Source organism: Seriola aureovittata, chromosome 22 (assembly GCF_021018895.1).
Source record: "Seriola aureovittata isolate HTS-2021-v1 ecotype China chromosome 22, ASM2101889v1, whole genome shotgun sequence".
In the NCBI taxonomy this organism is placed as follows: domain Eukaryota; kingdom Metazoa; phylum Chordata; class Actinopteri; order Carangiformes; family Carangidae; genus Seriola; species Seriola aureovittata.
In genome coordinates this window covers 11402496-11427452 of record NC_079385.1, presented here as the reverse complement: position 1 = coordinate 11427452, position 24957 = coordinate 11402496, and the positions used below count along the sequence as shown (strand labels likewise).

Sequence of the window (24957 nt, the reverse complement as noted above, 5' to 3'; positions counted from 1 at the left end):
TCCTGTGCTTGAATTTTGACCACAGTATTTCTAAAATCCTGGCTGTGGTTCTGCACAGTGGGCAGCACAAGACTACAACTTGTTAAATTGTATATATCTGTTTCTCCTAAAGTGACTCTGGTGAGAGTGATGGCTAACAGGTAAACAGCTGTGCCATGTTAACCTGCAAAAATTAACTTTTTTTTTGGCCATTTGGAGGCAGTGAAATTACCAGTAATAACATACAACGGCCTAATGAAACATCCAGCAGACACTGGGCAACATTAGCATTAATTTGGAGTTGTGACTCTTGCCATCCAGTGATTGTAAGGTCAACATTTCCCCTCCTTTTAGCTCTGATTTTGGTCTCCACCAACTCCTGAGTGAAAAATCGGTTTCTTTAGCTGATAAATGCTCCACTATATTTACTAGTAAGCTGCAAGCGAGATGTGAGACTGAACCGAAACATTATGTGGCCAGTAAAGTAAATGAAAACGAGCTGAAAGATGCTAAAAAGCTCACTAGAGCTGAGGGGAACTGTTAATAAAAGATATTAATTAGTGCAGCAGCTTGAAAGTAACAAAAGTTACTTTTCTAAAGTTTGTATCTATTTGTATTAGACTACTTTTAAAAAGTGACTTTTTCCAACAAAATAGTGTAAAGAATCTGAATAACTATGTTTAATGCCAGCACATACACACTCTGATGTCTCTGTGGCATGCACCAATGCATCAGCATTTCACTCACACACACACACACACACACACACACACACACACACACACACACACACACACACACACACACACACACACACACACACACACACACACACACACACACACACACACACATCTTAGTAGAGCTGTCTCTGTAGTCTTGCCCTTTTGATCAGATGACTCTCCCTCAGTGATAATGTGAAGCCTGTATCTTAGGCAGGAGCGCTGACGTCTATTAGATCTATAAATCATGTTGGCCGATGGGTGCGGGGGTGTAGGGGTGCGAGGGGGGGTGGGGTGGGGTGCAGTGAGAGCTCAGGGTCGTAAATCTCATTACCTGAGACTGCTGCCGACCCCCCCCCGCCGCCTCACCCCGTCCTCAATCTCTCCCATTATCAGCTGACCTTGACCGCCAATGCAGACACTTACACTCAATCAGGGCTGCAGAGGGTGTGTGTGTGTGTGTGTGTTTACCTGTCATATTTGTGTCATGATATTTGGAGCCCCGATCTCCCGTTGCCTATCTTAAATGAGGCAGTGGGTTTTTTTTTTTTTTAAATGAAAATATCATTTTATTCTTGCTCCTGTCAACTTGTCATTGGTTTTCTTCCATCTGTCACTCTCAAAAAGGTGAACACGCACACACTTCCCTTTCAAATATTTGCATGTAATATTTCCATCATCTTGGACTGTACAATCACTGCTTCTGCTTCACGGAAAAAACATGTCTCTTCCTTTTTATGTAAAATTAGCAGCACAAAAAAAAATGAGAAAACCTTTAAGGACCAGTAGTCCTTGATTAATAAAATGATAAATTTTAAACAAAAATGACCTATACAGTGAACTTCAGGTAATGAGTTTTTCTCTATTGAAGTATAGATTAAATCTCTCACAGAAGAAGAAAGTTTGAACCGTTTTTTTCTCTGCGCTGTGGTGACTGAACAGATTGCTTTGGTCCTCGGTTCCAGTTAGCCGAGTTGCTTCCCAAGCTGCTGTGAAATGGCTAATAAATACACACCTGTAAGCACATCATGGTTCATTTAAAGTCTAATGATCTCGTGTAGAAACACAGACCTGTGACTGTGTAACACTCATGCTTTAGCCGCCACCTGTTTGTCAGAGGAAAAGGAGAAAATAAAAGAAATGTATTTTTTATTTGGTAAAGTTTATTGTTAAAGGACACAACTAAACTCAGGTTTTTATATTTCGCTAACTGCTTTTCAGCTGCCAGAGGCAAAAATGGCTAATCAACATTTTGAGCCATGCTAGCAGCATGACTCGAGGCTCTTTTGACTGTGGTTTTGAGCAAGATATCTCAACAACTTCTGGATAGGCCCACATGCAATTTTGGTTCACAAATTGATGTTCCCATTAAGATGAACCATAAAAACTTTGGTGGTCCTCACTTTTTTATCTAGTGGTAGTAGTAGTAGTTACGATTCATCATTTATGACCAAATACCTACAACACTCACCAGAACCACTGCTTTGTGTTTAGTGCTAATTAGCAAATATTAGCATGCTTACTTAAAAATTATTAACAAAATGTTAATAATGATAAACCTGCTGAACGTTAGCATGTTAGCTTTGTTAATGTGAGCATATTAGCATGCTGATATTAGCATTTAGCTCAAAGCAGCACTGTTCCTGAGCCGTACAGAGCTACTAGCATGGCTGGAGAATGTTAGTCTTGTTTGTTTCATTTATGACATTGTTGTGTACCCAAACTTATCAAAATGAATATGTGGAATGATTTTGTGTCCTTTATCTTTTCATAACAGCTGTGCCAATACTTAGCAAAGCCTTATATTTGTTATATTATACTATGTGGTGTTATACATACCAGTACACTGCACTTAGATAATTGTGTGGACAAAAAACTTTAAATGAATTGGAAAGACAGAATAAAAAAGGCGTGGGGGCGTATTCACACCAGAGATACCATAATTACATGGCTGTGCTTTGCCAACTGCATGCTGCTATCCTGTGTATTATTATCTAAAATGGTATATTGCTGTTGTTTATGAAAGAAATTTTTCAGTTCAACTAGCAGTCATTTTCTACCTCTTTTCTCTAAATGCAGCAGAGCTCTGCCTCTTACCGCAACTGCAGTAAAGCTCATAACTTTACACCTGTTGATGAGCTTGACCTGCAATCAGTATGGATACAATAGAGATGAAATGGGAGCACAGCTGCCAACAATCACAGCTTGTACAACAGGAATATTTCCTTTTTGCAGGCGTAAACTTGGCAAAACTTTGAGAAACAATAAAAAAGTCCTGTCCAGGTCACACAGGGTGAAATGTCTCTTTGTTGTGTAAATCAAGCCTCTGGCAGTGCCCTTGGTTTCTCTGATGGCTGTCTGAGATCTCCTACTGCGTTCTAACTACCAGCACCAGTGAAACAGACATAATGAATGTTAGACTTCCAAACAGTGTCTGGCGCTGCTTGTCTCCATATTTCTCCTGCTTTCTGTCTTTTGCCTGTTTCTCTTATTCCTCCCTCCTCATGTCTTGCTCTCTGTATTTTCTTTGTGTTTCTTGCTATGTTTTTCTGTCCAAACCTCACACATAAAAAAAACAGATATTAGACTACTGCACAGCACATTTTTTGTGCCATTAAAAAAAAATCATTCCACATAATTTAATCTGTCACCTCAGGAACATGGCAGCATGTCCTTATATAATAAAGTGTAGTCTCTCAAAGAAACAGAAATGATTTGACTACTGACACAAAAATCATTTCATTAGAATTAATCAAATTAAAAGCGGCCTTCTGTAGAAGTGGTGATAATTCAGTCTGCAGCCTCTCTCTCCTTACATCATTTCCTCAACTCTCTCTCCCTGCTTCCTCGCATGCATCTTAATGGGTTTTCATGCCTGAAGCAGATTCAAGGCCGGAGCGGGAATCTGCTGCATTGTGGTATATCTGGCTGGTTCAATAATAACTCATATGACAACACTCTCAGCTATCACACAACCCCCAAACTGTCACTGTTCCAGTACTGTGCCTTTGAGTAGACAAGTTCACCCTGAATAATTTAGCCACAGTGAGTTCAGTGAGCAAGTTCGCCCAGAGGAAGTTCCTGAAAAGTACATCATGTCTGCCCCCGGGTGCATTTCATGGGACGGGGACAGCTTCAGTCAGGTTTGATAGCTGCGGATGTGCACAGCACTAATCACCAGTAAATCCAGGTATATCACACATGGGATAGAGGACATGACCCGGGGCATGAGAGTCTCTGTGGATTCACCAACACTAACAAGGAAGCCGATTCTGAAAGCATCACTCTCGCTGGACCAGAATATATCAATACAGCTACCAATGAAGACGCACAGGTCTATGCACAGAGGGATGTTATGAATAATATGTCAACGTGGTAAAATCAAGTTCGTATAAAAAATACCTCATAACTTCTGTTCATTGAAAACAAAAAAGGCAACACTTCCTGTCTGACGCTACAATTTTGGACTATTGTCTCACCCAGAACGCCACACATCAAAATAGGTGATTCTGAAAGGTCTTAAATTAAGCTGAAGGTTTTGTGATGTTCCGTAGAAGTAAACAACGACACTGGCAAATTCAATATAAATATTTTACTGAAGAAAGTAATCAAACAGTCCTAAGATTGATCATTATATTAAGTCGACTGTTCTATTCATTTATCTGTATTCCATACCTGCTTCGGGCCTTATGCCAATCCCATCATGCATTAGGAAAATGGCTGGGTTGATGCCAATCACTCGTTATAATAGCAATTTTTAAACAAACAATAACATTATCTCTTTTTTGTCTCCTCTATCTGACACACACAAACACACACACACCAGTGTCCTGTTCCGCACTGTCAGGCTCTCAGGACCACCTGAGGGTACCACATCACAGGTTTGTTTTCCCTGTATCTGCTCCATCAGAGAGTAGCAGGCCTCATTAGTGTGTGGCCCCTGTAGGGTCCTGGGGCCCCACAACCCACCCCGCCAACCTTCAGTGGCCCCTTGGGCCCCGAGCCCCAAACACAACAAATCACTGAAACAAAAACGCGTACTAGCATCCCTAATGCCCAAATCTTTACACTTCAAAAACACAATTATGCTAATGCCAGGAATCATTTGCCATTCCAACTCTGATTTAATGCGGTCTTTTAGTGGGGAAAGCTAATTAGAGGCTTTAATTAACATGTGCGACACAAACTGAAGAGAAGTGCGAAGGAGCCTGTCGATCATGGAGGAGCACAGCGAGAGCGGTGAAAGAGGGAGAGCGAGAAAGGGAAGTCTGAAAGCTATGCAAATGAGGCAAGGGAGCGCCACGGGGAGGCGTGGATCTCTGCCGCTACAGCGGTTTCTGTAAATATCACTGTGACCCGTAGACAGAGTGGAGTCATCTCATTAACACAGATTGGAAAGTGTCACCAGAATTCAGTCCACAAGGGTCAGAGCTGATACGATGCAACCTGAGCTTAGTGAGGGTACCATCATTAAAACTGTGACAAAACATGGGATTTAAGACCATGTTCAGTAATGCAAATAACTTATTCCACTCACATCATCTTTTCCAGTATAACTACCTCAGGGTAGATGGCCCAGTGAACTGCTGGACAATTACTAGACCTCCATATTGTGCCTCTATAGCTGCAGATAAAATGCTGCCTGAATTCACACTGTGATCACATTTATAGTCTTTCACACAGTGGGTACGCAGGTGTCTATAAATTAAAGAGCAACACGTGGACACAGGAGTCATCTCATTAACACAGACTGGAAGGTGAACTCTGCGCAATTCTGTATTATCGTCGCACAACTTGAGCTGAGGATATCATCATCATTACAACAGGTAGATACAAACAGATAGCGAAAATAATCACCTTGAGGTTTTTGCAGCACTGCAGTTTTTCTCCTGAAAATAAACTGGGCCACAGAAAATCGAAACGGAAGGTGGGAGCAGAAAATAGGAAAAGTCAAGGAGCTGTGCCTATTAACATTGAAGCCTTTATTCTGCTTGTACTTAAATTCACATTTTCACACAGTTCTGCTGCACAGGGAATGCACTTTAATATCCAGTAGGAAGATATATTAGGGCTTTATTCATTTTTCCTTTTTATTAATTAAAGTACCTTTTGTGCTGACAGTTCTTTTTGGGGTTTCAATAAAACTAGGCAGCTGGTGAGGATGTAATCTCCATACTCGATCTATGTAACAATAGTTCTCCTTAAACTATTACCTCCTGATTAGTCAATTATATATTACTTGTCAACGACTTCCATAGCTTTAACCATTTTCTGTATAATCTTTTCCATTTCTTACAAGAGTAATGAAGAGTTTTAGTTTACTTGAATTTGTTTCTGCACAAGTTACTTTCCTGTTCAGTTTTAGTTCAAAATTCACAATATTGTTCGGTTGACTTTCATTCAAACTAATGTGGTTTTATGTATTCCATGAAAATGTGCATTTTGTTTGTAAAGGCTACACACTGTAGGAAACAGTCATCAAGGCTGTGGTCTGTGAGTCTGTGCAGGCTGAAGTCACTTTGCTGAATCTCTCTGTGTTGTAATCTGTCTACATCCTGCACGGGCACTACAGGTTTTCCTCTTGGGAATCAATGCAGCAGCAGGGGAGTGAAAGAAGGAAGTGAAATGTGCAGCTTCTCTGATAGTAACATGAGGACCACTTTAAAATTCATAGAAAGAACAGTCCTGCTAAGTCCTGGGTGAGGATTACAGCTCTGGAGTATTGATCGTCAATCTCTGAGTTTCTAACCTTTTTCACTTAGTTGCTGTCCTTTAGCCATTGACTCCCATTCTCTGTAGTAATGCCTTTTCTACAGATAAAGGCAGTGAATAATAAATGCATCATTAATATTGATATTTCATTGTGCTTTTGCTCAAGTAGATATTCAGGTGAGTGCTTCGGTTACAAAACTCTATAAATACGCTGAGGGATCACTTGTCTCGTCCTGACACATCAAATACTGTTCACACTTCATAATGTTGGATTTAAACTTTGCGCTACCATCCATCATTTCAAGGATCTTTGTAATTAATCTTTGAGAGGAGACAGTAAGAACAGTGAGGCTCACCTGTGCGTTCAGGACAGTCAGTCCTCCGACAGGTTTTCAGGTGCAGTCACAGCGAACGCTCTTCATGGCACATCATGTCCTCTTGACCTGCAGACAAGATGTATAAAATGGCAGGAAAATTCAGTGGTGTAACAATAACCCATCTCATTCCAGCAAAACTAAATGAGGGCATATTTTTTAGCCTGGAGATAGAAATTTCAATTCAGTCATTTTAGAAAATGGCTGGTATCTTTTGTCTTTATTGTGGACAAATCACAGCACATCTGCAACTACTGTACACCCAGTGTCTACCCCAGGGTGTGAGGGAATCACATCTGCATTGAACCATGCAAACACACGCTCACATAACATGAACTGCAGCATACAGGGTTGGACAAAAGATAAACTATATGTACATACAAACAGTAATAAAAGTTATTACTATAAGATTACTGTATATTCCATACGCATCATCTTGAAGTAGCCAAGTAACCTGCTGTATAGTATATTACTTTTTTGGACCATTCACACTGTTTCTGTGAAACAGCTCTAAATACCCGCTATATTTCACCTGGCCAGCAGCTAGCCACAAACAGAAGAGGTTAGCCACTACTTAGTGGTAGATTTAGCATTGAAGCTAGCAGCTAAAGAGCCACATATTCTCAGATGTTGGTAGTGACCAAAAACAGAGCTGAAAGGAGAGTGAATGTTGGACTGACATTCACCAGGTGTCCAGAAACACGACTCTAAATGAATAATAATGATGCTGTGTGTCTGCTGGATGTGTAAGTAGGTAACCGTCTGCTAACACGTTAGCCTTATCTGTATGTTAGTATTGTGTACAGCTGCCCCAAGTGGCCAAAACGGGTTATTACAGCATTTATAATATGTCCTGTTGTCCATCTGATATTTGTGACTGTTCTGGTCTCACTTTCACTCAGCATGATAGCTACATATTCGTGCTGTAGCAAAGCATTAGAACAATGCACCAAGTGGTCTATTGCAAAGTTAAAAGTCTACTTTTATCAAGGTCAAAAAGGTTACAAAGATTTCTCAGACAGTTCTGGTTCTGATTGTAATAAAAACTGAAGAATGACACATTTTGTTATTGTGTTTTTGGGTTTCAGTCGTATTGATTTGCACGATGGAGCGTTAGAATTGAAGGTGGAAATCCAAACATCCAAAGGCTACAACTGCTCTCAGAGACTATGAATCTTTTTACTGATTATTTGATAATGAACAGTCTGTCTTAAATTAACATATCCTGTTGATTCAACTCAAAAATGAATCAAGTCTTTACCAGCAGTGTTGGATACAGCGTATGTCTGCAGTCACAACGTGTCTAACAGGGTGCTCTTGTTTAAACACTCTCTGGATTAACAGTACAGCAGGGTAACATTCATATGCATTTCAGAGCATCACGCTCAAGGTCACTGACTATTAAGTGGTAAGCCCATAAAATATGTTCCTTACTAGTATGATACAGCAGAAATGTCTTTGCCCGAGGACATGAAGAAGAGATGGCAGCGCATGGGGTGAGCTCATACAGAGTCTGGAAAAACCTACAAATCCCATCTGTCTTCAAAAGGAGAACGTCTAAGCTGTGGTGGAATGTAACAAAGTACGTTTACTCAAATACACATGATGTTTATCTAACAATTGTAGTTACTAGATGCTTTACAGATTAAGATTTTATTCATTATTCATAAAAAAAAAACACATGATAATCTAATAAAATACAGTGTATTATTAAATGGTTAAACAAGTGGTTCCCAACCTTTTTGGGCTGTGATCTCATACCACACAGTAGTGCCTTGTTGGGGCAAGTTGTCATGTTTAAACTGTCTATGAGTTGTTTGAGTACCAACTACAAATAAGTGAATTCCCAATTAGATGTTAAAATGTACTCCAACTCAATCATCAGTACAATGATATAATGAGCAGCAACAATTAATTGTTAATTTAATCAAGGGGAAATAAATTGACGACAACTTTGATAATTAATTAATAATCTTTCAAGCAAAGATGCAGGACATTTGCTTGTTTTTACCTCTAAAGAGTGAGGATGAGGATTTGATCCTCTTCTTTGTCATATAATAGTTAATTAAATATATGTCTGTAGCAGCTGTTTGGGCAAATGAAGTGAATTGAAGTCTTTGGGCGGTGGGACGTTCTCATGGACACTTTTCACTACTTTAAATTATTAACTGACAAAATTATTGGCACATTAATCAATGAAAACAATTCAGTTGCAGCCTTAATAAGTACTTTATGTATTTTTTGCTAATACTGTAATTTAAATAAGATTTTGATGCAGCACTTTTGATTATAAAGGAGTCATTTTTACATATATTGGTACTTTTCCTTAGGTAAAGATCTAAACACTCCTTCACTCCTGGGGTGAAGGAATGTAGAGCCAGGTCAAGGACCTGCAGTGCAACAACATCGCTGTGAAGTGACAAAAATGTTTGTTGCTCTAAAGCAGATGCAGATATTTGAAAAATGAGGCCTCCACTGAAGCGTGTACCGATATTTGTATCCGTCCTGAAAGACCAATAAACTCAAAGAGAATTCTCATTATGTCAGTAAACAGTATTTCATAGCGCTCATGAAGAAATCAATATAATGTAGCGAGAGATGGAGCTGAAAAACAAAATGGTAGTGTTGCTGAGGTTGGCATCAGAGGGGCCTTTATAGTGAACTTGATTAAAAGAAAATTGCTTTCAAGTGCTCTCAGCAGGCTGGGAGGTTGAGTGGGAGTGCTGGTGCGCTGGTGGAGTTGCACAAACTAGGCTTTCAGGGTGAGGAAACAAGATGAAGAAATGCTTTGAAACTGCCTGAGGACAAAGAATGTGGAGGCACTGGTGACATGGTGGCGCAATATTACTGCTATTATCATTTTCAATACATTTTCATTTACATGCCATTTCTTAGACTGGTGAGATGAAATCCATTTTGGTCTATATCATTTTTTTTTTTCAGTTCCTCTGCATGATGAAAGGAGTTTACGTAGCCATGTAAAACCCTTTTTTTTTTTTGTGTTGGACATTTAAATCTTAGTTGTAAATTGTTACCTTTTATAATTTAACTGTACCTTTCCATGCCTTAAATCAGAAATCAGCAATTAAAATATGTGTTGAAAATGAAACAGAGGAAAGACTATCTGTGTGCACATGTGCGTCAAATGAGCCGGAGGGGTGAAAAATAAATAAAGAAATAAAATAAAATCACATAATTGTGGATTATGCGTCAGGTGAACTGACTCTTGTCAGGTAATCACCTGACAGACGGATGGGGGTCTTTAATTTTGGAACTGTCAAATTTGTGTAATTTATTCCCTCTTGAATTCAAGATGACATCAGGAGATCAAATACAGTCCCTGATTTCCATGAAACGCTCACCTAATTGGCTTTTAAAAGGGAGGAGTGAGAGCTGGTGAATAATTTAACTACTTGGTTTTAAAGTAGTCTGACTTGGGTGAAAATACTATTGGAAATCCATCACTGTGCAGGGTTAAACTTTCTATTTTGTTTTTTGTTTTTTAAGAACCACTATTCAGAAATTACATTTGCATTTGATTTACATTTGGTTTCCCATCCCTGTACTCATTAAAACATATTGTCAGTCTAGTCATGTATGAACCCAGCAACAACAGGAGCAACACCAAAGAGATCCTAACGTACAGCTGAAGCTTTCATAAGCAGCTCTAAAGAAGCACACGATTCGCAACGAGGAACTCCGTGAATTCATTTCAGCATTTCATCGCCTTTAAGGTTTTCCTTAAAACATATTCGTCTTTGTTTGTTTGCTTTATAGGTCAAATGGAACAAAGAAACTGCAAATAATGAGGATTATTCACCTCTCTGCACTGGGTTCACTTCGATACACACTGGTTTAGCACATAAACAAACATGCTCACTCTATCTGAACATCATCTGAAATGCATTAGCATATGCACCGTGGCACAGTAAACACTGAACCCACAGAGATTAAACAACAGTCTCCTTAGTGAATAATTTTGAGTGGTTAATGAGCCCATTTCCCCAAACAAACTGTAGGTGTGTTTGCTCTTTTGTCATTTTTTTGCTATTGTGTTAATTTTGTTGACATTATTAACAATCGCAGATGTCAAAGACATTCAGTTTTATTAAACTGCGCTGTTTAAATGTTTTCTCTGCAAGTATGACAGCTCTGTATTCTAATTGGAGCTCCTAATATCTTAATATAAAGATGTGACATTAAATATTAAAAGGAATAGTTGGTCATTTTTAGGAATTGAGCTTATTTGCATTCTTCCCTAGAGTTATATGAGAAGATTGATACCACTCACACATCTGTATGGGAGATGTAAAGCTGGAGCCAGCAGCAGTTAGCTTAGCTTAGCATAAAGTCTGGAAACAGAGGGAAACAGCTAGCGTGGCTCTGTCCAAAGGTAACACAATCCACCTACCAGCGACTCTAAAACCTCACTGATTGAAACGTCATATCCTGTTTACCTAATCCATACAAAAACAGCAGGGAAGAACGGTACATTTAAAGGATCCAAACGGACGACGATACTTAATTATTATATAATAAGTTTGTGAAACACTCATTTATTTTGTTCTGAAAGTCTGAGATGCAGCTGACAGTAGCTGGTGGCATTCGACAGAACATGTAGCCCACAGACAGACACAGAGACAAGACAGAACACTTCAGTGACCGCGCTCAGATGGGTGAAATCCCCCGGTCCGACAAACTCATCCCACACGATCGATGGCTGCTGTGACAACAGCCCCTCTCGTCACAGGCTGGAGAACAAGCTGTTGCGAAGGTCTGAGAATGGAAGATAGGCCCTGGAGGGGAGGCTTGATTTACGAGCCTGAGTCAAGATGGAGGCACGGTCGCCCACGTACTGTAGATGGCCTTCCTGCCGCATCATTCTCCCTCTCCCTGCCTGCCTGCTGCTCTACTCGTCCTCCCTCCAGTGTCTATTTGCCCGCCTGTTGACAGCGGGACTGGGCTGAAATGACACATCACCCAGAAAAAAGAAAAAAAACAAAAAATGTCATTGTGTTCTTTACCTTCAGTTGGATGTGTTGGACGGTGAAATCCTAAACATCACCCTTCGCTGGGTTTAGTAATTGTTTTACAAACTTAGCCAGAGGGGGAAGATGCTTCTCGATGTTTAGACAGATAAAGCAAGAGAGGGAGTTAATTTTAAGATGCCATATAGCCATCTACCACTGGGGCAGACACACTGCTGGCACTCAGGAGGTTAACTGCGCTGCTAGACAATAGAACCACCCCCTCGAGGTAAGAAACACAACGCATTACTTTGTGGGGGACATGTCACCTTCAGGCAATGGTACACTCAGTGGTATCTGTCGTAGCAGACATTAGGCAGAGAAGAAGACAAATATTGCATCAGCTTCACTCTGATGGCACAGAATCTGCACGCTTTGGTTTCCGGCTGCAGTGATTACAGAGATGACAAGTAGCTGTTTAGACGTGGATTTAGTTTGATTTCAGGTATAAAAAAATAAATTAAAAAAGCTGAAATATTTCATTGTAATAAAAACTGTCAGTTGATCTGCAAATTATTTTTTTAATGAACTGATTAATTGTTTGAGCTATAAAAAGTCAGACAATCGTGAAAAAATGGTCCATTAGTCCACAAAGTGTCCAAAGATCTTCAGTTTACAATGACATAAAAGAAAGACAGGCAGTAAATCCCTTTCACTCAGCCTCATGATGATGGGCTTCACCACGAAAACACAAATGGCAGATAACATGAGTTAAAATCTTAATAAACGATCTAATCTATTTAAGAATATTTTTTAAATTCTACTTTAATCGTTGAATTATGGAGAACTAGAACTCTGGAGCTTTAGAAATCATTCAAACAGTGAAGCATTTATCAAAATAGGAGTAAATTAATTTTCTGTCAGTCACCTAATCGATTAATGGGCTAATCGTTTTAGCTCGGCTAGATTAAGGCCTTTCAGAAACTTCATTACATTTATCAGCTTTCGGACTTGGTTGATGTCAGTGTGGGAGATGTCGCTGGACTCTCAGTGTTGTAATGATGCGACTCTCTGTAATGTAAGCTGATGTAAGAGCAGTGGCAGCTACTGCACTTAAAACATATTAAAAGTGAAAGATACAGTAGATGGAGCCAAAATCTCAATCTGTCACCAGTCTGTTCAGCACTTGACCACATATTCTGGATTCAAATCCCAAAGTCCTTCCAACGTACAGTAGGGTTGCACCCCCTCCCCCTCTTTCATTTATCAGGCTGCTGTTGAGCGATTGAAGACACCCTGCCTCCATCTCTCTCCTGAGCCGTATCAATATTCATGGGTCTGCCGGGTGCGTTTGTGCGATGGCTGTCTCATTAGCCTTTGATCCCCTTGCGCGAGCCTTGTCGGAGCGTTGCCGCGCCAACAACAGAGCAGCGTTTGAAGTGTAGAGAGAACAGCTGCTTGCATTGATCTCCATATACTCTCTTTGCCATCCACATGCACGTCCGCACATACACAGATGCTGCCCACAGGCACATGAATACATGCATCTACTGTAGGACTACAGTTTGTAGAGTCTGACCTCAACACTGCAACAACTGCAAGCGAACCGCGCGTTTACACCGCTTTTTAGCATGGAATGTAATATATATATATATATATATATATATATATATATATATATAGAGAGAGAGAGAGAGAGAGAGAGAGAGAGAGAGAGAGAGAGAGAGAGAGAGAGAGAGAGAGAGAGCTGAAACAAGACAATCAATCGATTAGTTGATCGATCGAATAGTTGATCAACAGAAAATTAACCAGCAGCAATTTTGCTCAGCAATTAATCATTTACCACCTTTAGGTTTCAAAGCAAAAATGCCTGCAAATGTGAATATTTGCTGTTTTTATTTATTTTTTAATATTATTATTTATTTTGATCATAAACTGAATATCTTTTGAGTTTTGGACGGTTGTTCAGACAGAACAGGAAACCTGATGACATCATTTTGAGCTCTGGAAAGGTGTAATGGACATTTTATAGAAAGATTCATTGATTAATAAAGAAAATAATTGGCAGAATAATCGATAATGACAATAATTTTAACTTGCAGCCCTTGTAATACTGTACATCATAATCATATGCTTAATAAATTGCAGGACAATAAGTCAAATCTATAATATGATGGGCTAATTATTACAATTGTTTGTCTTCTAAGTCAAGTCAGTAGGATAGCCATCGTGGTCTTATCAACAGGTATTATGCAAAACGCACCCTGAATTTTTCACAGGAAATCAGTAAATAAACACTGTTTGAGTTGAGATTACACAGAGAATATTATAACACGTACTGAAAATGAATAATGAGGTACGTTCTCTTACAAGATAGGACTGCTAAGCCACTAAATTATTATGCAAGTTGCAGCAAAGCGGTAGAAAGCTGGTAAAAAGGCACTTATTTGCCACCACAAGGCTGCGGATATTATGGAAATGACAGAAATACTTGCTGCAATCAGAAATATTTTTGGTCAATCCCAAAAAGAGTCAAGTGTATTCTGCTTTTTCTTAAATGTATTTCATGGTATAATCCACCTTTTCTTTGTGAATTCTCAAGAATCATTTGCTTTAAAAAGCAGCTGAAGCAGCCAAAATGACATGACATCATATGTTTTGCAGCCCACAGCGCAGCTCCTGCTATACCACGATGCCACTGGAAAAAAGACTTTCTTCACTTCTTCAATTTTACATGAAGTGCTTCGTATAAAGCGCTGTGTTCGAACTGCATATCAGACTCACAAGACAAAGTGCTTTTAGAAAAACACTGGAATTATCACATTGAAACACCAATTTGCCAACAGGCTTTCAATCTTCTGCTGAGCTCTTTGTTATTACAGTACAGTTCACTTCCTCTTTCTAAATGTTAAGATATATTTTTTTTTTTCCACTGTGCAGCCTGCAAGGAGAGGGTCCAGCTAGGATGACATCATGACACCTGCACAAAGACAGTCCCTGCGCTAGTCCACTCAATAATTCTCCACTCTGTCCTGAAATGGTATCGGCTGTATAAAGAGCATGGTTAAAAATGAAGACCAGGAGCTTGTCTGGGCTATTGCCCCCCTGAGAACAGGTTAGCAGATCAATACCGCAAATGTGCCTGATAACATTAGACTGTCCTTAATGGCACTAATGAAGAGAGTGGTTGACACATACTTAGGAGACTCAGAGAAACAGTCTGTTAGCTGCAGAGGGCTGGATAAAGTGCAGTTTTCGATAATTGTCATATTTCACACTTATTTTAATGACTGCGGTTGCATTGAAAACTGTATTCATTCATTATTTGTTAACACGTAAGGAATGCCATTGGACATTACAAAAGATATAGTCTATTTACTACAATATTGAGTGTGTATTGTCATAAAGCGGGGAAATTTGTGCATTTCAAACCATTTTAAAACCTGTTAAAATACGACCTGGCAAAAGAGAGTTGCAACAAGCTTTGGGGAGTGCACATGCCAGTGAGAAATAGAAAAAGCTCATTTTCACAGCTCCTGGTGATGCGCTCTGCTCTGCACATCAACCGTACAACTGTGAGCAAAAGGATGAAGAGAAAAGAAACAACAATCGAGCCTCGTTTATGATGCAATCAACTCTTTTCAGTGTCCTTTGTAACATCAGGTCGCACCGTGAACGAGTCTGATAACAGGAAATGTTGTCAGACTTCAAATGTCAAAGAAACTAAATCTCAGCAGAATCGCTGCTGACATTTTGTTAAATTGGACCCTTATTTTGCTCCATCTACTCACACACACACACACACACACACACACACACACACACACACAGTGCAACCTTATGCTGAAAAGCCTTGTACTTGGCAGGATCTTAGCACACAGACACACTACTTAACACCCCCAGCGCCTGACTGCTGCTGGTCCACACAGTCCTGCTAAGGACGAAAGGAGAAGGCACAAACGGAGACAGCGCGAGGTTAACGTACCTCAAAGCGGACGCCTTGGTTTTAACTTCAGGAGCTGCTGGGATGCACTGGCGAGGCGGGACTGTCTTCTGACTTCTTCTCCCCCTCTCTCTGTGTCTTTTCTGGGATGGAGACTCAGGAGGAGGGCTGCTCCTTCACTGCCGCCTCCCTGCCTCTGGCTCGCTCTGCTACAGTCTCAGCCCCTTCTCACTATCATACTTCCCTCCCATGCTGACCCCCCCCCCTTTTACTCCTCCCCTTTTTCTAACCTGCTCCCTCCTGCCTCTCCTTTCTCCTACACCACCCTACTCCTCAAACTCAAGGGTGACAAAGGAAATCAAGGCTTTTATCCTTACTTTTTTTCATTGCTGTTTTGCTAAAATTATTGTTTAAACATCTGGTGAGTTTTATGATTTCCATGCTTCAGAAAATCCAAAATCTATGTGATGACAGTACATGGCACGGCGGACTACAGCTGCGACTAACAACTATTTTTGATATATAAGAATTTTTCCAGTAAATCCAATAACAGTTTTGTCTATAAAAGGACAAATTTCAAGAATCCAGCTTGATGTCTTCAAGTTGCTTGTTTTATCCAACCGACAGTCCAAACCCTAACGATATCCAGTTTACTATAACGTGAGACAGAGAAGAGAAACTGGAGCCAACATTTGGTATTTTTGCCAAAAAACTGTCTGAGATGATTAATTTTCTGTCCTGAGACTAATTGAGTAATCGATTGATCCTTTCAGCTCCACTGTGGACTCATATCATGGTCCAGTGCCGTTCACTTGTCGTGTGGAGATCAAGTGAATTCAGGCAAAAGCTGCAATCACTTCTTGATTTCCCTTATTAAAATGATACCAATCGCAGAGGAAGAGATGTAGATAAACCGAGGCAGAGGAGATAATGGAGGATTTTTTTTAAGATTCCCGAGAATGTATGGGGCTGGAACTGAATATCAAAAGGTTGTTGCACGTGTTTTGTACAGTCAGCGGTCATATCTCATCACATCTGGTACGTTAGTCATAGCTTTCCCACCATCTCAATGAAAAGAAACTGCTCAGAGAGTGGCCTGACAAATACTGAAATAGAACAGAAAGGCACTTATGGCACAGTAAGGTGCTTTAGATGATATTATACCACCATGCTGTGCTTTTCCACCACGGACCTGCGAATGAAATTCATGTTTTACCTGCCCTGTTCTTTTTTTTAAATAAGATTTGCGTCAGATAACCACTCATGGATTCCTCAGCATCGGCTAGTTCCCAGTCTTTTTCTCTCTTTCTCTCTTCGGCTCTTTTCCCCTCTCTCCCATAGAGAGCCCTCCACTGCCTCTGCCCCTGTTTCCATAGTGACACTTTCCCCGACTATGGCTCGACATAATCAAGAGAACGGGATAGGGGTGGGGGTTGGGGGCAAGAGATGGAACTAGTAGTGTGTGTGTGTGTGTGTGTGTGTGTGGGGGGGGGGGGGGGGGGGGGGGGGGGGGTTGAAGGAATGGCCAAGATGAAAATGATAAAATAAAAAGGGCTAACAACGAGAGAAAAAGGAGCAAATAATGAATAAAGAGAATATCAATAAAGATGGTTTGTCAGAGGCAAACAGTGTTTTTCGGCTGGAGTCCATATCCCTGCCTGCTGCTGGGTTCAGATCAGGTGCTTTGGAAAGCCTTGGCATATGGCTGAAATAATTATCATGCTCATCAAACAACTAGATGGCCACTTGTGCTTTGTGACAATGCTCCCACCAGAGCAGAAATGAATTATGGGATAGCGTTGATCAATCTGAATTTTAATGTGAGTGGTGCTCAGCATGGGTCTAAAGGATGATGCCAGGCGGAGATGGTGTAAACCACCTCAAGCGCTGGAATAAATTTAAGCACAACATTTAGATTAAATGTGACGATTAACCTATTCTGCTGCAACGTTTTAGCTGGTCGGGCCACCACTCTTAGTGATGGATTTCCAATTCATTTTTTTTTAATAGACATTCATGTCCCTCAGAGGATGAATCCCAAAGTCCCAATTAATCTAATCCCCTGTTGACATCAGGAGCTTAACATTTTTGGTTTGTAGTGAAATGTCTCAACAGTTGTTGGTTAGATTTCCATGAAAATTTGCTACAAACATTCATGGTTCCCAGAGGATTAATTCCCTGACTTTTAATTTGGCGTCACCTACAGGTCAAATGTTTTACTTAAATGTCTCGATATTGAACTGGCACTACATTTGATACAGACACTCAGATGGATTGGAAGTCATGCTTCCAACTTGGTTTGGTTTGTTTATGTGCTTTTAAGTCGCAACGTGGAGACAACATAGACACTTACAAAGACCTTGTGCTGTATCTTAATGCTCAGAGCGTTACAACACATTGATAGCTGTTTCCAGTTGCTGTGTTATTTATTAGCAGGGTTACTATACGCCCAGTCCCACGGCCCGAATCTGGCCCATACACAGCATGATTGCCAGATGCTACTTCCACATTTAGACCAATTCTGGCGGACACACAGAAAATCTTGTGGATGTCAGACAATACTGGAGGATAACGACCGGAATCTGCCCAGATGTGGAAGTATATGGGCCAGACTCGGGCCGAGGACCCAGGCATATATTGGGCCAGAAGTTTCATTTTGCTATCTGGGAAAGTGTAGACTGACAGCTGTGAAATCAGTCATTTCTTGTCTCTTCACTTGTTTGATACTGAAGATTTTCTGAGTGGGCGTTGAGGCTTTGAAAGACGGATGTGGCTTTCGGAAAGACTCGCAACATGCCTTCCTCTGATCTACAATATATGAGCATGTTAGGGTGCTGACATTAGCATTTAGCTCCAAACACTGTAAGTACAGCCTCACAGAACTGCTAGTGTGACTGTAGACTCTTAGTCTGAGGGATAAAAGTGAAGTCTTTACATGTACATTTGTGCGATAACTACCATCCCTAACTTTATAGCAGTGAGTATCCCCAAGAGAGGGATAAGAATGATTGTGTTGGTGCAGCTCATCATTTTGTTGCATTAATCACCTCTGCATGGGATTACTGTCGACTGCTGTCCTTCCTGTGTGATCAACGAGCAGCAGCAATATGGCTTGTGAACTTCCTAATTCTCTATCGATCCTTGAGCTGTTGTGTTACTGCCTGCTTCCCCCACCAGGAAGGTCAGATGGCAGGGTCAGCTGCTCCTGGACCCAGTAAAGATTTAGCGTGGTGATTAAAAGGACACTTCTGCAGGGTGGACACTGGGGGTTATGAAGATCCACTGTGGGACTTTATGGCTCGCAGGATGGTTTCTCTGACTGCGAGGCTACTCTGCCGTTATTGTCCGCAAGGAAACACAAGATAAATTCACACCTCAACCGCCAAGAGCAAATAAAAAGCTCTGTATTTGTGTGCTGAGAGGAAGAACTGGATATTGTACAACCACTTTAGAGAATATCTTCGTCTCTTAACACTCTCACGGCATAAAAAGCAGCGGAAATGTTTGCATGTCTTACTTCCCTGAGGCACTAACAATGACAATATAATGTGTGTGTGTGTGTGTGTGTGTGTGTATATGTTATTTTTATATATGTATATATTTCTTGACTTACCATGTTCAGTTTTTAATGATGAGCCTTCAACAAATGGTAGAGATGTCCATTTACAGTACTGCAGACGTTTTCCCCTATTTAAGGTAAATGCAAAACATTTTTATTATGATCATACATATCTTATACTGTAAAGTTAAGATTTTACATATAACATAAACATGAAATGTTTTTTAAAGATTAATAAATTCAAAATTAACTAAAAATGTCACACTATGCAGTTCAGATCACAATTGCTTATCTGTGTTTAGCTGCAATCTTAGTAGTTTTCTACTAACCATTGCTGATCTGTACTCAAATACAAGAAAAGTAATTCTCTAAGTCTCCTTTAGTCAGATGTGACTGTCTCCAGTGATCAGAGTGAGCTGGGCAATATTACTGCCTGCATTTTAATTGAAACATCTTCATGTCAAAATAACTGATATGATACTTTCAACAAATATTTAATGGAATAAAATTGGATTTATCATATTGACAGTGGTTTATAGCAAAGAAACTTTGTATTCCATGACAATATTGAGTCTTGGTTAAAATTATTCGCAATAATACTTTGCCATTGATGGACATTTCTACTATTTTGGAGAACATGTTTTTGAAAGGTTTTTCTACAAAGTCTTAAAAAACATGATACTGTTTGGTAAGCCCTCTAACACTAAACTGAATATTAAGAAGATGCCTATGAAAAATAACAGAATGGATGCCCAGAGTGATTTTTCTGCTGGAATGGAGCAACATGAAAAGTTAAAAACCCATGGTGCACCCAAATTTTTTTTGGGCGCGGACGTATTTTAACAAAGTGCACTTGAGAAGACCGTTGATGGGTTAAATATGGTGTTTGTCTGCATATTTGAGTACAAATACTGTAATAAGAGATCAATTTTCTCCTAAATCCCATGTGTTTGTCTTGGTCTGTGAACCAGAGCTAAACATCTCTTCAGTGTTTTTATTAGGGCTGTCTCTGTGTTGTCACTTTTACATATCGAGAACGAGAAAATTGCACATCCTCTCTGTCTTTGTGAAAGACAAATTGGATGTTGGGCTTCCTCCTAACTGCCATGTTGGCAACATCCCTATCATCAGTTTGGTGATAGCCCTGCCTATAAAGAGCACTACCAGGCCAAGCACAAACTTGTCGTAAAGATTTATGTCTCTCTAACTCCAAATTCCAATCTCAGCCTGTTAGTTATCCCTGGCTTTAGTTTAGTTGGCAGAATGATTGACAGCCGGCTGATTGGGGCGCAGTGGATTTCTGTGCCCTCAAGTCAGATTCTGGAGGGATTCAACCAATTACTGCTCAAGGGCATCAAGACAAGGTGCAGAGGGTTGACGCCAGTGCAGGTCGTATACTCTAACCCCTCATAGCGCTTGTGCATGCCACAGGGTACAGTAGGATGCAGAATAAAAGGAACAGCAGAGATTACGAAAACACAATCAAACCCGGCAGGTTATGTCTCTTAGAATTGGAGAAAAAAAAAAGTAAGATGGTCTCAAGGTTTCACTCGCAAACAGGAGAAACAAAGGATGGAGCAGGAGGTGAACGAAAAGCTTGTGTCATTGTCAGTTATTGAATGTATCTAATGAAAGCTGTATTAACCCACCAACAACACACGCGTTTCCTTGAGGAATTAATTTTCATCAGTATCATTTAAGCTTTCCTCTATCAGTGATAATACCTGCAAACAGGCCTAATTATTTACACCAAAACCACTACTTCTCCACTACCCTTACTTTTAATTACATAGATAATTATTTTACATGGCCATTAACTCTTATTAATTAATGATTTTATGGTAATTTACCACGTTTCTTGGAAAGTAATTCGGTACTAATTACAAGAAAAAAGGAAAATATGACTTTCCTTGAAAGAGAATCTCTATTAAAGCCAGACTGAATCCTTGAGATGAATTTCATATTTTTGTCTTGTTTAGCTAGCTATAGTATGAGGGCTTAGGTCAGGTTTAGCCATTGTATTGGGTAAAGTTTTGGGCTTTGAGGAGGTTTGTCTTGATTGTTTTCATGTTTAATTTATTAAGAAAAGACAATGTAGCTGACGCAAGGTGAATTAACAATCAGTCAATCAATCAATCAATCAATCAAACCTTATTTGTTTAGCCTTTTCAGACAGATCAGTGCAGTTCAAAGTGCTTCACAGATGACTGATGAGCCAAAAAAAGACGGACAAATCAAATAGGAAAGCTGACAATGAGATACAGTTTGTAATGGATGAAAGCTTCAGACGCGGGGTTGGCAGTGTAGGCAGTCTGGTGGAGAAGAGGCTCGGGTCTTGGTTTTAGACTAGTGCAGGACTTCATTGTTCAATGACTTAAAGTCCCCGGGGTTACACTCGCAATGAATTGAATTTTAAATTTAGTAACACCCTTAAAACAGATCATTCTGTTCCATACTTCATTTAATGTCAGCATGCACTGTTGTGTTAAAAGGTAACGTACTGCATGCCATCTTCAGTTATTACTGTGGCTGGCCCATCCATTTAGAGTATTTAGTTTGCTGTGTGTGTGTGTGTGTGGTGTGTGTGTGTGTGTGTGTGTGTGTGTGTGTGTGTGTGTGTGTGTGTGTGTGTGTGTGTAAAAGGCACACAGAGGGAGAGCAGACACCTACTTGTAAATGATGTCTTTCATCTCTTGACTTCAGATGTGGCTGTCACCCACTTCCATTATACAGCAGGATGAAATGGGACACACAAGACAGACTGTAAGACAGGAGAGTGAGAACAAAGGAAACTGAGAAACGTGCGTGCATGCGTGTGCACGCACACACACACACACACACACACACCTTCTTGCTCTGGTTGGACGTGCCATAATCACAGAAACAGGGGATGGAATTATTCTTTTCTACTTGAACTTGCAACACGAGGTTTCGGGACAGATAATCTTGAGGATGTCTAGGTGTGGAAAATGAATGAGCAACACTCTCAGCTCCCTCAACAAACACCACTGTGGTGCCCTTGAGGAAGCCACTTAAACCCCAAATCGCTCCAGTGGAGCTGCTCAGTGGCCAACGGCATCAGACTGCAGCTGCACTGAGTGAATGTCTGCATGAATTTGAAGTACAAGGCTGAAAAAGCAGCCAGCAAAACCCCTTCCAGAATATATTTTAAAGAAATCTGGATGTGGGCAGCACCCAGGGGAATGGCAATTCATTTAAGCCAAAGATACAAGGTGTAAAATAAGAGTCCCTTGAGGAAATTAAAGTGTGATAAAACAAGACATTCACATATTACAGTAATACAACCAGCTGTGCTCAACTTGGATACCCCACATCCCAGTGTAATTCCTTTTACCCTCTCCTATCAGAATCAGTTCTCATGTTTTCAGTGACAGCTCAGACAGCAGTCAGCAGTGACTGGAAATTGAAATTGCTTTTCACTGTCTCCAAACTCCCATTTCCTAGCAGATTTCTTTTTACAAGAATAATCCCTGCCTGGATTTCATGAGGAATTCTCACTTGTCAGATGCAGGAAATGTCCAGTTTCCCAGCTGAGACACAGGCTAAGGGCTTTTACAGGTTGTAATGAATATATGATTTTAATATTTAAGGGTTCTATCAAATTACTTAATTCATAGAGTGATGATTAGTCATACATCAGGTATATAGTGGCATTGTAAATAAGGAGTTTACCATAACAGCAATATCCTTGCTGCTGAGCTGTCCTTTGCCAACACAGTGATCCATGACAGTTATTAAACCTGACCTTTGGTTTCCCATGTAAAAAACAAAAACAACTAATGGGTACCATTAGCACGGACCCTTTCCCAAAGAGCAACTGACATTAACTCCAAAGTATATTTTTTTAAATTTATATTCTCACCAATCAACTTCAACACACAGTATGTAACTTCTGCCGCTAAGGGTCTCTCAATCAAAACAATAACAAAAGATGACGTTGGGTGACGTCACGGAATAATGTGGGATCATGGGAGTTGTTGTTGTTTCCCATGGACTCTTCCTAACAGATGATTACTAGTTAACAAAGTTTAAGAGATTTCTTTTAAGTTCATGCATCATTGCGACCCTGTCAAATAATTTTTGGTAAGATTCAAGGAGGACATTGACGTAACCTGCACTTACTGTGACATGTACCCAGAGACTGTCTTTCACCTGTTTCGTAATCTGTGGCAACACATCTGTCGCTTCATTTTTGGACTTTATCTATGATGCTTTTATACTTTGTTTAAAGGATGTATTGTTTGGGTTCACAAATTATACAAGAGAACTAGAAACCAAATTTCTCCGGTGCACTCTTATCATATTACCGGCCAAGTTTTATATACATAAATGTTAGGTGTTAAAAACTAAACCCTATTTTCAATTTGTGCTCCAAATTTAAAATATTAATAAAACTATAAATATAGGCCTATATATATATATTTGATTGTGTCAAACTAACCCCTGGTGCTGTTTTTATGATAGGGTGCTGAGATGCTGCTAATCTCTGTTTTGATTTTTTCTCTTTTAATTTATGAACCGGACGTTCAGGAGCTTTTTACCGGCAGCCGAATTATGCGCAGCGGTGTCCTCCTCTCCGTAAGAGACGGAGGGGGATTTAAACCCGTAGAAACAACCATAACGCAGTTTCACGTTAAAAAACTGTGATTCGCGCATGCGCTTTGGTGGACAGGGAGTAGCTGGAAACTCAGACTGCTTACCTTTGCTTCTTTAATAGTTTATGAACCAGACGTTCAGCAGATTTTTACCGGCAGCCGACGTCTCCAGCGGCCCGGAGCTGAGCTGCCTAACATTGGCCTGACTTTTTTCTCCGATAATTTAAGGTCCATGAGTCCCGTGTATGTGGCTTAAAACTAGATTAACGTCAATTTGAAGTTTGTGACAGGCAACCTCAACGCCGAGGCATGCGCATAGGGGATATGATGTCATTGACAGGCGACTAAATGACACGATTAAAATCACATGATTCTCTAGGTTTAAGAATTAATGGAAGCGTTTGTGATAATTTACGTACGCTACCCCAAAAAAATATAATTTAGGTCTAGTCATTAGACATTTTACAAGAACAAAATTAGGGGACTGCAGATGAAAATGATCCTTTTGGCTACATTTGATAAAATAAGGTCATGTTGATGTTAATCAATATGTTTGTCGCTGATAAGTAAATGATTAAAGTAAGAAGAATGGAAATCTGAAAGAAATAATAAATGAAAATAAAGGGCGGAGGGTAGACTGATCGCTCAGTCTATTGATTACATGGAGGGAGCACAAATGAATAGATTGATAGAAATATCTAAAAACTAGGTTCAGGTTTTCTCCAGGTAGTTGAGGACAGCCCCCAAAACACCCAAAAATTGAGCATCATCTCTTTTGACAATTTTTTTTTTCAGAACATGTATAATCTGATGGATGTAAATGAGACTGTCACATCCCACTTGGGCTGTTTGTAGTTTCCGTTTGTAAACACATACCTGATGCCTGTGGTTGTTTTACTTGTCGCTTTTGTGTTTTTTCCCCACCAATTTATTGTGTTCACCTGTGTCTCGTTAGCCAGTCCTCCAACAGTCTAGCCTCTCCCCCTCAGTTGCCAGATTGTTTTCACTTGTCAGTTTAGTTTTCCAGTTCCCACATACTTTGTATTCCTTGCGTATGACCATTTGCGTGTCCCAGATTTCTTTTC

The 24957-nt window shown here is 40.1% G+C and overlaps 1 long non-coding RNA gene across 2 annotated transcripts in view; it reads right to left on the bottom strand.

Moving 5' to 3' along the window:
• LOC130163797 (uncharacterized) overlaps positions 1–24145 on the bottom strand; it is a 55954-nt gene extending 31809 nt beyond the window's left edge. Inside the window, exons 1-4 of one of the 2 annotated variants that reach the window (XR_008826521.1) lie at positions 23978–24145; positions 21927–22017; positions 19311–19384; positions 6770–6856 (exon numbers count right to left, since the gene is read on the bottom strand). This is a non-coding gene — a long non-coding RNA (uncharacterized LOC130163797). Of the gene's footprint in view, positions 1–6769; positions 6857–15739; positions 15898–19310; positions 19385–21926; positions 22018–23977 lie in introns of those variants that run through there. The other variant, XR_008826522.1, reaches the window with a different exon arrangement.
• Positions 24146–24957: the final 812 nt, after the last annotated feature.